Source organism: Mirounga leonina, unplaced genomic scaffold, assembly GCF_011800145.1.
Source record: "Mirounga leonina isolate KUSES-001 unplaced genomic scaffold, KU_Mleo_1.0 Mir_201, whole genome shotgun sequence".
Classification (NCBI taxonomy): Eukaryota; Metazoa; Chordata; class Mammalia; order Carnivora; family Phocidae; genus Mirounga; species Mirounga leonina.
Window position 1 is genome coordinate 21165079 of NW_023270504.1, and position 13038 is coordinate 21178116.

At 44.7% G+C, this 13038-nt stretch overlaps 1 protein-coding gene across 1 annotated transcript in view; it reads right to left on the reverse strand.

Annotated features, from left to right (window-relative positions):
* Positions 1–13038, reverse strand: part of ETV6 (ETS variant transcription factor 6) — a 146477-nt gene that overhangs the window by 129022 nt on the left and 4417 nt on the right. The window lies entirely within an intron of this gene.

Below are 13038 nucleotides of genomic sequence, written 5' to 3' on the forward strand. Positions count from 1 at the left end.
TTTATTTATTTGAGAGAGAGAATGAGAAAGAGAGAGCACAAGAGGGGGGAAGGTCAGAGGGAGAAGCAGACTCCCCGCCGAGCAGGGAGCCCGATGCGGGACTCGATCCCGGGACTCCAGGATCATGACCTGAGCCGAAGGCAGTTGCTTAACCAACTGAGCCACCCAGGCGCCCACCGAGGTCAATTTAAAACAATTGACAACACAGCTGGGCTTCCAAGAAGGGGTGAAGAGCACAGGTTCTGAAGCAGATTGACCTGGGTTCAAATTCTGGCTCAACCACCAACCAGTTCTGTGGCCTTGAGCAAATTACTTAACATTTCAAAGCCCTAGTTTCTGTAAGGTGAATTTAGTATCACGGACCTCTCAGACTTGCTGGGAGGATAAAATTAATGAGACAATTTATTAGAGCACTAGGAACACACAACACACGCCCCATAAACGACAGCTGTTTACACAGTGCTTGGCTTGTCACCATTTTGCAACTGTGATTTTATACACAGTATCAATCGAATTTTTCTAATGCCTCAGTTTTCTCAAATCAAAGTGCTAAGAAAACATGCTTCAAGGCAACGTCACTAAGCGTCCTTTACTCACACCAACTGAAACTGGAGGAAGAATAATGGGGCAGTCCTTCAATTACAGATCAGCACATACTAAAACCTGATTGGCAGGACCAGTCAACATTGTGTCCTCTCTCCTAGAAGCCTATCTGGACAAGGCTATCCACGATGGCAATGGCTTCAATGAACAGCCATTTGGAAACACGCTGAGCATCCCCTGGAGCAGCTGAGAGAAGGTAAATCAAAGGCAGGTTCTCTTGAGGAAACCGCCATATTCAACCCAGGATCCTAGTTATTTTTAAGTCAGCATTCACTCTGAAACACCCAAAACCGAAATGTTATAGCTGACATAGCATGCACTCATTTTTTCCTGTTTTTATCACGTATACTAATAAAAAATATCTAGCTTTTTGATGCAAGTTTCTTCACCAGACAGGCTGTTATACAATGAATTGTTCTTCCTTGCTCTTCAGAATAAATCCTATGAACAACTGTCAAAGGCCGGGACCTCTTAAAATGGCTTCTACAAGGTCAGAATTGGACAGAACTTATTAAAGTCATAGCGTCTGATGTCCCCCAATTTTACAAAGAAGCAACTGAGGCTTATCGTGGCTAAATAGTTCACCCCAAGCCACAGAGCTACTGAATGACAGCCAGGACTGAACCCTGGCCTCCTGAACCCAAGTTCAAGATTCTTTCTGTGGCCACTCTAAACTTCATCCTTTGTGTATTTCTCCCCACAGAGCCCAAGCACACTGTACTCATAGAAAATCTGTAATAGATACTTGCAAAATTGACTGACAAATTCTACAATTTTGCTCTTTCAACCTAATACTGTATTTCAATCCCCAAAGACCTCAATCATGGCTAAATAATGAGTGCCATTTGGCAAAGGCTTTGGAGGAGCTTACAGAGTGTTTCTGAAATCATAATCTAATTTCCTCACAACGGTGTAGAAAGGGGTTTGCTGTACCCATTTCAGAGATAAGGAAACTGAGGCCAGAAGTTAAGTGATTTGTCCAAGGTTACACTGCCATTCATCTTTTGCTAGAGCTGGCACTTGAACTCGGAAATCTGATTCTAAAACTGTGCGGTTTCCCTTCATTAGGCTAAGACTAATTAATTCTGACCCACAAATGATACTGCCATCATTCTTCCTCCCAGTCTGTGCCATTGAAAAAAGAAAGTTACTTCATAAGGCATCTTCATGTCAATTTAAAAAATGCAGGCTGACTGAACTGCAGAAAATGATATATGCAGGTATAAGTACGTCCTCTGCGCCAACGCGGACCCTTATTTCCTTCCCCAAAGCAAAGACCCAGCTCCCCAGACCAGAACAGCACTTACATGCACCGTGTACAAGATTTTAAAGGCCAGCCTGAGGAAATGGCTGCATTTTCTTTTTAACCCCACTGCTAAAGACATCCTCAATCATTGTTTGTGACAGAGGGGGAAGGAAAGAGGCCATTTCTGTGAGTCTCAGCAGCATGGGGCTGTGACACGACCTACAAGGCCTCCATGTAGGTCAGGGATGGGCGAAGCCACAAAGCAAGGCAGCAAGAGATGCTCCAGACCTCCTCTCTGGCTGCTCTCGGGAATGGTTAAAGATAGAGATGGTGGCAGCTAATGGCGGGGGTGGGAGGAAGGGAGAGGAAGAAGGCTGTGAAGGAAGGTGCGGGGGGGACGGATATCATCCAGCATACAGAAACCTGTCAGGATGGGATTTATTTTTGTTCTGTGAGGGAGTATAATAGGGCTTTGCCTGTACTCTCAATAGCTGTTTTGAAGTGAACCCGGCTGGTATGTCTTTAATTTGTCATTTCATTATGAAACTGTTTCCCTTCCAAGAAGCCTTCAAGTCAGGAAGCTCTGTCTGCCCACACAGGAAATTCCTTTGCTTCAACTTCCCCAAAAAGGAAATTTCCCTCAGAAGTGAGCCCAGCATATGCCTTTGAGCCGAGCTGTTTCAAGAGACTTTGGCAGCTGAGTCCCGAAAACACCCCTGGCTTTCTGCTGCTGCTGGGATGTCGGGTAAACAGTTGGGCTCTCACCCCGGGGCGGGGACCCCACTGAAACTGGCCCTGGCCCACCCCTTCCTCCCTCTTCTTCATTCTCCTGTGCCCTTGCCCCCCACCCCCGTCCTGTGTAACAGCCAGAGCTCTAACCCTCCAAGAGGATTCAGTGCCTGCACTTTCCACCGAGAAACGGGCCCATCTGTAGACTCACCTCCACAGCACACACACGAACACGCTCACAAACAGGCACCCCACAGTCATCCAGGGGCGCTGCAACACAAAAGCACCTTTTTGTTTTACAGTTAAAATTTTCTTAGTTTTAACAGACTCGGAAAATCAGGACAACTCGGTTTGGGTGCAGGGGTGGGGAGGGGTAGCGGAGCCAGGGACTCTGGTCTGTCTTACTCGAAACATTTTATTTTGATGTTTCCCACATCGTCCCGGTTTTTTCGTAAATCGCATTTGCTATCATGAATGCTTACACAAAGAGGGGCCCCCTCCCCAAACTGCATTTCTACAGCTGTTCTTACTAAACGAAGGCCCAAATTATTTTCCCTTGTGGGCCTACTATGTGCCAGGCACTACTCTAGGTACCTGGGAGAAAAACAGTAAATAAAACAGGCAAAGGGTGCCTGGGTGGCTCAGTTGGTTAAGCGACTGCCTTTGGCTCAGGTCATGATCCTGGAGTCCCGGGATCGAGTCCCGCATCGGGCTCCCTGCTCAGCGGGGAGTCTGCTTCTCCCTCTGACCTTCCTCCCTCTCATGCTCTCTGTCTCTCATTCTTTCTCTCTCAAATAAATAAATAAAATTAAAAGAAAAAAAAGAAAACCCTTGAAAAAAATAACAGGCAAAAATCTCTTTCTTCATGGAGTTTAAATATTAAAAAAAAAAAAATCATCAGATCTGGCCTTTGAGATGAAGCAGTATTATTATGGCATAATTTACTACCTTTGCCTGAGCAGTGGTTCTCTCACACATCTGACACCAAAATAGGAGGTTTACAACCACACTGGAGCAAAACACTCTTTTCACTCTCGGTCCCACACACTGACTTGAGACCTGTCACCGAAAGACTACAGTATTTCAAAGGAAGAGGGTGCAAGAAAATAAAAGAGCCCATTAGAGCTTCTAAAGCACGCATATTACCAAATTCCCTTTTATCAAGGGTGGTGGGTTTGTTTTTTTTTTTTCCCTACACAAACTTCCCCCAGTGAGGATTTTAAGGAAAACATGGATGGGAAAAATATCTCAAACCATAGCCTTGTAAAACTAATCTCTCAGACATATTGTGAATGACTAAGTGGGTGAGCGCCTGGAGCAGCTGTGAAGTGAATAATAATATATAGTATTTTCTGAAGCTTCTTAGCAGAGAGGCGTATTAGCAGGAAACTGCCAGACGCATAGTTAAGTTTTTAATTTTCCATTTCAAATCACTTCATTAAAAAAAAAAATGTGTGTGCATATAAAGGAAACAACACAGAGACCTAAAGCACAAAACGAGGGAGTGGCATTGGACTTCGAACTGTAGAGAAGGCAGTGGGACAAAGAGAGACACAGACAGATGAGGGACTGAGACAGCCCAGGATTTTCACCCTGCGATGCGACTGCACTAGAATGGCGGAGAGAGAGAATCTGATCTTATTACGCTATTCCTGTGCCTGGACTCTGTAAGCGATATTGTTTACCAGGAAAGACAGCAGATATTTAAGGGACTAGTGAGAATCATATAGCTCACTGAAATCTGAATATTAACCCTGAGGTTTTGGGGTTGTGGTAGATATCTTCCGTGGAGTGGATTTATAATTTTATTTCAGTGAGTTATTCTATTTTTTCGAAAATTTATGACGTTTTAACCACAGTTGAATCTCATAGGGGGACCCAACATTATTTTTCATGTTCTCAAAGGGAATGGTCTGGGGAATAGGTCTTTGGCTTATATTTGGGAGGGAAAGTGTGGAGTCTGAGGAAGCCGCTCTGCCAACCACCAGCTCTGTGACTCGGGCCAAGTTCCTTAACTTCTTTCAACCTGACTTTTCATCAGTGAAGTGGGGATAATAAAACTCGCCTGTAGGGCTGTCATGAGGATTAAATGATATAATACATGTGAAAAGTGCCTTCCATAAGGACTCAATCAATGGTAGCTATTACTCCATACAGAGACCTACGAAGGATCTTCCTCCCAAATTCCACATGCCCACTCCTCAAATAAGCCATGCACCTCTGGCTAGCTCCTTTAAATTCTCTGCAAGTCAAGATTTTCCTGACCACTTCAACTTGAGACTTGGATTAACAGGTCCCTTATAATAGCAGCATGGTCTTGGCATTACAATCTAACAGTCACTTCAGAGGCAAAGACATTTTGGTTAAGAATGGTTGAAAGGCTTAAGGATTCAGATGCGAAATTCTCTCCTCCTCTCAAGGCAATGAAGACAACTTGCATGTACTGAAGTTGACCCTGTGCTGAAGGAGCTCCAACTTTGTTCAGTCAATATGACGCTGGCAATGTCTTGAGACCAACAGCCAGACATGGTAAATATCAGATTACTCATCTTGGTCTCAGAGGTCCAGGTTCACAATGTTTTGTCTAAATCAAGGGGCCTGGATTTTCCATCCAATTTTACATCAGTCTTCTCCATGGAGAAGGCCAGCCCCAAGCAAAATTACAGAGTTTTTCCCAACGCTACGCCCTCCCTTGACCTCCGTGCTGGCCGTGGTTCTTCTATTTCAAAAGATTCAAGAGATTTGATAAATTAATTTTCATGAAGATACCAGGGACTTAAGGAATTAATTATCACTCTCCAAGGTACTAGCTGTTATCCTACCAACTTACTGTTAAAAAGTAGAGGTTGGTAGAAATAATGCCCAATCCAAGAGGAATGTATCTTAACAGTGCAACTTCAGACATCATGGTGGTTCATCATGAGAGATATTTAAATTCAGGGCCCTCTTAAATCACTGCAACTGGGTGACCACATACCCTGCCAAAGCATAACACTGGCCCAGTTCACAGCTACAAACCCTCTGTCCTAGATCCATAGTAGCGTCATTGGGACAGTGAAAGTTTCGAAGCCAGCCACTCTCTGAATCTCAATACTCCTTTAGCAAGCAAAAAAGAACGAGACAGGAGGAGACTGCTACACAGCTAAATATAATATGCCATGCTACGGAACCCAGTCGTATTTCTTCAAGTTCTTTCCCTGGATCACTCTGAGTAATAGGAATCACCACAGAAGCTCTGTGAAGCAGGTATCTGGAGTAATAGCTATGAAACAGTATGAACCAAACACACACACACACACACACTCATTTGAATTCATCTGAAGTAAAATTTTTCTTTGCCTAAGAATCGAAAGAAAAATTTTTTTTCCTTTTACAAGGTCCAAACAAATTTTACATCTGTTTAGATTTCTGTGGGCCTCTGAAGTTCCTCTCAGCATGATCAGACAACTAAAGTGTAGTTTAAAAGGACATTTATAACCCATGGTTCTCCAGTGAGGAATACCTCTCTCAGGGAATTTCTGCTTTTGTGTTTCTAAAAGACCTTTAAAAATAAAATCCCAAATATCTGGGTGAATATTAAATTTTAAAGGCAGCCAGAGCGCCACACAAAATGCCTGACACAGAGCTGTAAATAGGGGAACGAGAACTATCTGTCTAGGGCGGGGATTTCGTGAGGCGGCTTCACCACCACCCCGCGTAAGAAGTGAAAAGAGTAAGTGTGGGAGTCAGAACTATGAGAACGCCGGTGTGGAAGAAATCAGAATGAAAAAGGAAAGAAAGCGTTTTTCTCCCCCACTCTGTTCACTTGTAGTAGGAAAATCTGCCCAAGACAGAGGAACCTTCCGACCCATCAGAATAACAGGTCTGTGAGCTTGCACTGCCTTCTTGCACTTGCACTTACTTCCTCAAGTAAGGCATAGGAGGAGGAAGAAGAAAGAGTAATTTTATTTCAAGACGGTTGGCACCAAGTCATCTGCTCACATTTATTTCTCGACAATGAGTTCCTGATGTTGGTGACCCAAGAGCTCCTTAAGGAGCTCATCAGCTTTGCTCACGAGTCACCACTGCTTTGGGCAATTCTTTTCTCCCGGGTCCTATACCCCTTTTTCATAGCCTGGGGCAGTAAGCAGATGATCTGAGTAACTAGTTCAGGGCCCCTATTTAGAAATAGTTTCTTGGGTGTGAGTTTCCATGCCCATGGGATGGTATAAGTGTCACTGATTCTCTTTGCTGGCTGGGGCGGATGGAAATGTACTTTAAAGCTCAGCATCAAAGCCTTCACTTTAGAAGCTGAAAGCCTTCATTCCCTTGCCAACTGTGCTTTTTCCCCCCCCTATAATTAATTAATGCAGTATTAATTGTGCATGTGCTATGAGGCTGGCCGAAGGGGGAGGATAGCATGGCCCTATCCATGCAGATCAGTGGCTATGTCAAGCCGGAAACCCAGTGGGCATCTACAGAGGGAGCAAAATGCAGATTGCCATTTTTACAGATTACAGGAAAGGCAAACGTGCCTCAAGTTGCAGAGGGGATTCCCACAAATGGTGCAGTTGGGGTCAAGTAGGTAGTTACCAGAAGCCACACCTGTGCGTAATGCACTGGGCAAAGAGCCAACTCACAGACAGTTCTCAGTTCTACGAGAAATAGGGAGCAGGCCTTAGATCAGAGAGAAGGTTCTTGGGACCCCGTGTAAGGGGCGAGTGGCCGCGACAGCCATCAGAAAACCTGCAAGGCCAAGGAACTGCCTCCGTACCCGATCCTGACCATGGGCAATGTAGGCAAGTGTCCACCAGTATCAGATGTCGAGAATTTCCATATTTCCTTGCAAGAGCGCATCCTCACAAGACAATCACAGCTCAAGTAGAGGACAGTTTCCTGTGTCACTGAAACACCACCATCTGAACTAAAATTTGATGTTGAGCGCTAGAAGGCAAGTGAACGATCATGATACTTAGCATTTACAGACAATGCGCCACTGCGAACACCCCTTGCACTTCTCTTCTGTAATTAGAGAACAAATAAAATGTTTGAGCCTGTGAAGGACCAGGGGAATCATATACTCTGGCTACTTTGCTTTACATATGAAGAAACTACAACCCTGGGAGAAAGAACAGATTGTTTGGGATGACCCCCCCCCCCCAATGAGCACACTGGGCCAATGCTCAGAGGACCGACCCCAGACAAGTGCACTCCCCGCTCTATTACCCTGTGGTAGAATTTCCTGGAACATATGCCATGTTGGTAAACTGAGGCACCGAGATGTCAAACAATTTTTCTGAAGCATGTCAGACTAACAGAAAGTATTAGGAAGTGAAAAGCTTTATTTTGTGGACTCGCTAATATAATCTCCGTTTGAGCACATCATCTTTCTAGCTGTTTTACAGTCGTCCGGGAGATGGATCATCTCTTTTTCACTTACCTTTGTTTCTAACATTCCAGAATTTATAGAGGTATCTGAAAATATACTACAAATAACAGTCTGCATAGAGGACTGAATTTGAACATTTTTCTTCCACTACTTCACAACGTAATTCAGTTTATGTCCCTCACTTTATCCCTTTGGCCCTCGTTGTCTGTAATTTATAAAAATTTACCTTAACTTAAAAAAAAAAAAAATCAAGCTGTTAGCTTGGATTTTCTCCTTCTAACCAACAGCTTCTAACCATGATTTCTATCAGTTCCTAATGAAGAAGCAACAAAGTGAAGTGACAAAAAGCCTGAGGGTTTGGGCTTTGATCTGGATTCAAATCATGACTCCTTTACCTTCTCTCTATGTGACCTCTGGCAAGTGATTTACCACTCTGAGCCTCGGATACAGATACAGATATAATATCTACCTTGCAGCGTTAGAGATTACTCAGAATAATATTTGGAAAGGTCCTGGCAAATAGAAAGTGCTCAATAAACAGCACTGACAATGATTCCTTATTCCACACATTATTGTCACAGAAATTTCTTTAGAGTGGCATCTTAGACACAGTCGGCCTCAGAATGGCTCCTAAGGAGAAGCACAGTTCTAGCCAACTTGCAAGAGGGGTATGACAACAAAAAAAGAGAAACTCATTGGCAAAGATAAGCTCCTCCTGGAAAACAAATGGGTAATTAAATCTTAATATTGTGACTTCTAAGGTGGAGCTAATACATAGATTGCCCGCTACACCTGTAAATTTTCTTAAGATATTACTATTCCGGGTGCCTGGGTGGCTCAGTTGGTTAAGCGACTGCCTTCGGCTCAGGTCATGACCCTGGAGTCCCTGGATCGAGTCCTGCATCGGGCTCCCTGCTCAGCAAGGAACCTGCTTCTCCCTCTAACCCTCCCCACTCTCATGTACTCTCTCTCTCATTCTCACTCTCTCAAATAAATAAATAAATCTTTAAAAAAAAAAAAAGATATTACTATTCCATGACCTTCAAGACTCACCTGGGTGCCTTTTTTTTTTCTTTCCTGATTGTTACAAACCTTCACCCTCCTCAGTGAACCGCTTTAGCTAATGCTCCCACCCCAGAGAATCCAGCCCTGTTGAACTGCTGAAATCAAGTGTTCCCTGCACAGCCCTGCCTGGGTTAGACTTTTGCTTCCAGGCATCTAATCTGCATCCACCACACATCTACAGCTCTTTATCCAGTACCTAGATCTGCAATCTGCATTTCTATTACTGAAATCTTGGAGCTCCATTTGAGGCTATTTCTATCCATGATCTAGAGGAAACAGAAATAGAGTCTAATTTCAAAGGAATGGAGTTTAATCCACCTACCCAAGATGGAAGCAGGAACTATCAGGGCGGGGTAACTAATTATTCTTGGGAATTTACAGGCAGCACGTGGCCAGAGCCAGGGACAGTTTCTATCTCTCAAATCCTGCTCTACCTTGCTTCAGAAGGGACCAGAAGGAAGAAGCCCCAAAACACACATGGATGGTTCAGGCAACTGACCCAGAATCCTCCTATAGCAACAGCGAAATCAGTAACACCCAAAGGTCCGTGGCAACTTTTACCTCCAGAAAAACATGAAGATGAGGTGGTCAAAGTCATTCCTGTCAGAAATTCCAAGAGTCTGAGCTACTGATAAGATTTCACTTAGGCATGAAGCAAAATGGGAGAAAATATCTGTTATTTGAGAATGGAAACTTTATCCTATTTGTATAGACTCAGCCCAGTCAATGCTTTGTGATAATGAAGAGGACTTGAGGAGTAACCTAGGAAAGCCATTTCAAGCCAGCATCACACTGAATCTGCATCATGCCTGTCTGCAAGGATTGTGTAGCTATATATGATATCGGCCATGGAACTTATGGACAGGGGCCCTAATATGCCAAGAGAAAGACCACAGAGGTCCTGACGGTTGGGAAGTCCGAGGGGAGACAGTTGAGAGGAGACAGAAGAAATGGGAACATCATTTATTTCCTGTTGTTCTAGTCTCTACTCAGAGAACTGACTGGTTCTCATGGGCTCTTACTTTTAAATGGCTGTCTGGCTTAGTCCATCATCATCTCTCAACATTGGGTCTAGAATAGCGCAGGGCGTCTCTGGGCTCACCTCAATAACCCACAGCACCAGGTAGGGACCATCAATTGCCAAATGCTTCCAAACGTCAACTTCAGAATTCCAAGGACGCGGAGAGCCCTCCCTTCCCCATCCCCCCCAGGATCAAGGCGCTTTGTCAGAGCTTCTGCCGGAGGAACTGCCTTAAATGTACACAGAGCGCACGGCATGAAATGCAAAGTGAAAGAAAAGGTCAATAGACCTCTGGTTATATATTTAAAAAAAAAAAAAAAAGACATCTATAAATAGCTGCATTTATTGAAGCTGCTTCCTTATCAGGAAGCATGGAGCTAGGAATTAACGTCTGCCTGCATCGGAAATTCTTTCAGACTGCAAGCCCAAAAAGGAAATTTCCCTTCCAAAGCATCCTGGCTGTTCTGTGGCGGGCTGTTTTTTCTCTCCAAGCTGTCTGAAGCAGCTAAGCAGGGCCCTGATTCGGCCCCCGGGTGCTGCTGGAAAAGTAGAAAGCCTTCAAGCATTTGAATGTGAAAAGTGGAGGCACCCAAAGGAAGGCTTAAGGGAAACAAGATCTAAAACGCGGGTGGCTGGCCATCTTTGCTAGAAGTCCCTACTGCTCTGTCAGATGCTGACTGAGAATTAAATCTTCCCCATGTCCTTGCCTCAACTCTGCTGGTGACGTCACGACACGTCACGGGCAGCTGTGCGAGGAGAGGCCATTTTTGGAACGCTGATAACGGCAGAGGACAGGGGAGGACTTGCTAGGTTTGAGAAGAAGAGTAGTGAAGGCTGAGGAAGGAGATTTACAGACTGGGCAAGGCCAGTGAAGAAAACCATGCCAGACAGAGGTACAGAGAGCATGCGGGTAGGAAAGTGCCCGAGAGTGGACTTGAGCTCCCAGAGATCGTGGGTCATTAGAGGATAAAGCTCATTTCCAGTGTGACTTAGGGAAATCAGTCTCAGTGCTATGTAGACAGAACTCTAGGCCTTTTCTTTAGTGAAACAAACAAGGACATACAAGCTTCTCTTGGCCCTTGAAAATGAGGAAGCCACCCCTTTACACAGGCTATTTATCAGCTTTGGAAACTGAAAGAGCCCTAGTGAGCTGGGCATTGTGTGAGATGCTACGCATAAGTTAGCTCTGATCCTTATGGGGAACCCTCCCGAGTAAGTGTATTAGAAAGGTGAGTTTTAGAGAAGTTAAATCATCTCTCTAACAGAGAGAGGCAGCCCTGGAATGCAAGCCCACTCAGGTCTATCTGGACCCCAGTCCTTCCTACTACCAGGCCTTTTCATTTGGAAACGCCAAAAAAAAAAAAGCAGTGTGACCTGTTCCCAGGTCATTCCTGGTGAAATGCCAGGGAATGTGGGGACATGATTGAGCCCCACTCCTGGAGCTGGCCCTCTCAGGCCTTCATGGCCAGCTCTGTCCCTCTGGTTGCAGACAGAAACTGAACGTCAACCTGAGCTCACGAGAGAGTGAAGAGAGGGGAACAGCAGAGACGGGTGGGAAAGACCAGAGTGAATTATCCACAGTAACCACCTCGGGTTCCCGGTGGAAGCCGACCTGTTGAGGTTCAGTTCAAATGAATGGTCAAGTGCATGACCAGAGCCAAAGCGCTCCCAGTCCCTGCACCCACAGCCGCCCAGACTCCAAAGTCAGCACTGCTGCTACATCCAAGGCCACAAGACTCCGTCATTAATGTGTTCTCCCCAGAAGCCTCAATGGTGACTTCCAAAGTAGACACCACATTCGGCTCTTCCAGGCTTGGGTGAATCTGGTCAATTCGGTGGACCTATCGGAGCCACAGTCGCCTCATCAATAAAAAAGACTTAGTAACACCTACTTCAAGGACAGTTGCATGATTAAATGAGATAATACATAGAAGCACATGCTGTTGCTTGTAACAATATAAAATATGAAATACGATTATATTTCATTCCCATTTTTGCCTCTTCCCAGGGAACAAAATTAACTTGCAAGTATATAAAATTGTGGGTTGCTCTAGCTAATTAGGAAAGTGAGGCACTGCATCTCTTTTCACTATCCTGGTTCTAATATAGCCTTGCTCACCACGTGACTGTCTTCAACTCAGCTACTCTGCTGAGAAGGCAAAATCACCAAGTGGGTGAGCCGCGAGGTAACGTTTCCAAAGGAAGGCATTAAATTAAATTATTAAACACACACAAGTAGGAGTAGTAATGTAAGAATTCTGAAAGAGTCACAAGGAAAGGAAGTAGAGCCAAGGGACTATTTCTGGTGTTCCGATTCTAGAAAACTCTAAGCAGCTATTATGGCTATTTATTAACCCACAACATCATAAACCGTAACCCTATTAAAAATGATGAATGAGTCCTAGGTTCTGATTTTTAAATATCCATTCACAGGGGGTTTAGAAGGCCCAACCAGCACTGCAAAACGCGGAGCCTCTGAGCAAAGAGATAATGTCAGCCTGTGATTAGATGTGATTCTATCAGCTAAATCCAAAATGATCATGTAAAAAGGAATTTAAAATAAAGAAAGGACATTTAGTGATTTAAATTCTGCCTGATAAGTCTGAAGCATACTTACTATAATCAGATGGGCAGCCCTGAGCATCACTGTTAGAGGCTGAGGGTTGGCACCACCTCATGAGGCACCTATGGCTGCCCCCTCACCACACACACCTCCCCAGGAATTTACAAGAAGGTGGTCTTTGGGCAGACAAATTAGAAAAGTCTCCCCGCCAGAGGTGCCTGGGTGGCTCAGTCGGTTAAGCATCCGCCTTCAGCTCAGGCCAAGATCCCAGGATCCTGAGATTGAGTCCTGTGTCAGGCTCCCTGCTCAGCTGGGAGTCTGCTTTTCCCTCTGCCCCTCTCTCTGCTCATGCTCGCGCTCTTCTCTCTCTCTCAAATAAATAAATGAAAAATCTTTAGGAAGGAAGGAAGGAAGGAAGGAAGGAAGGAAGGAAGGAAGGAAGG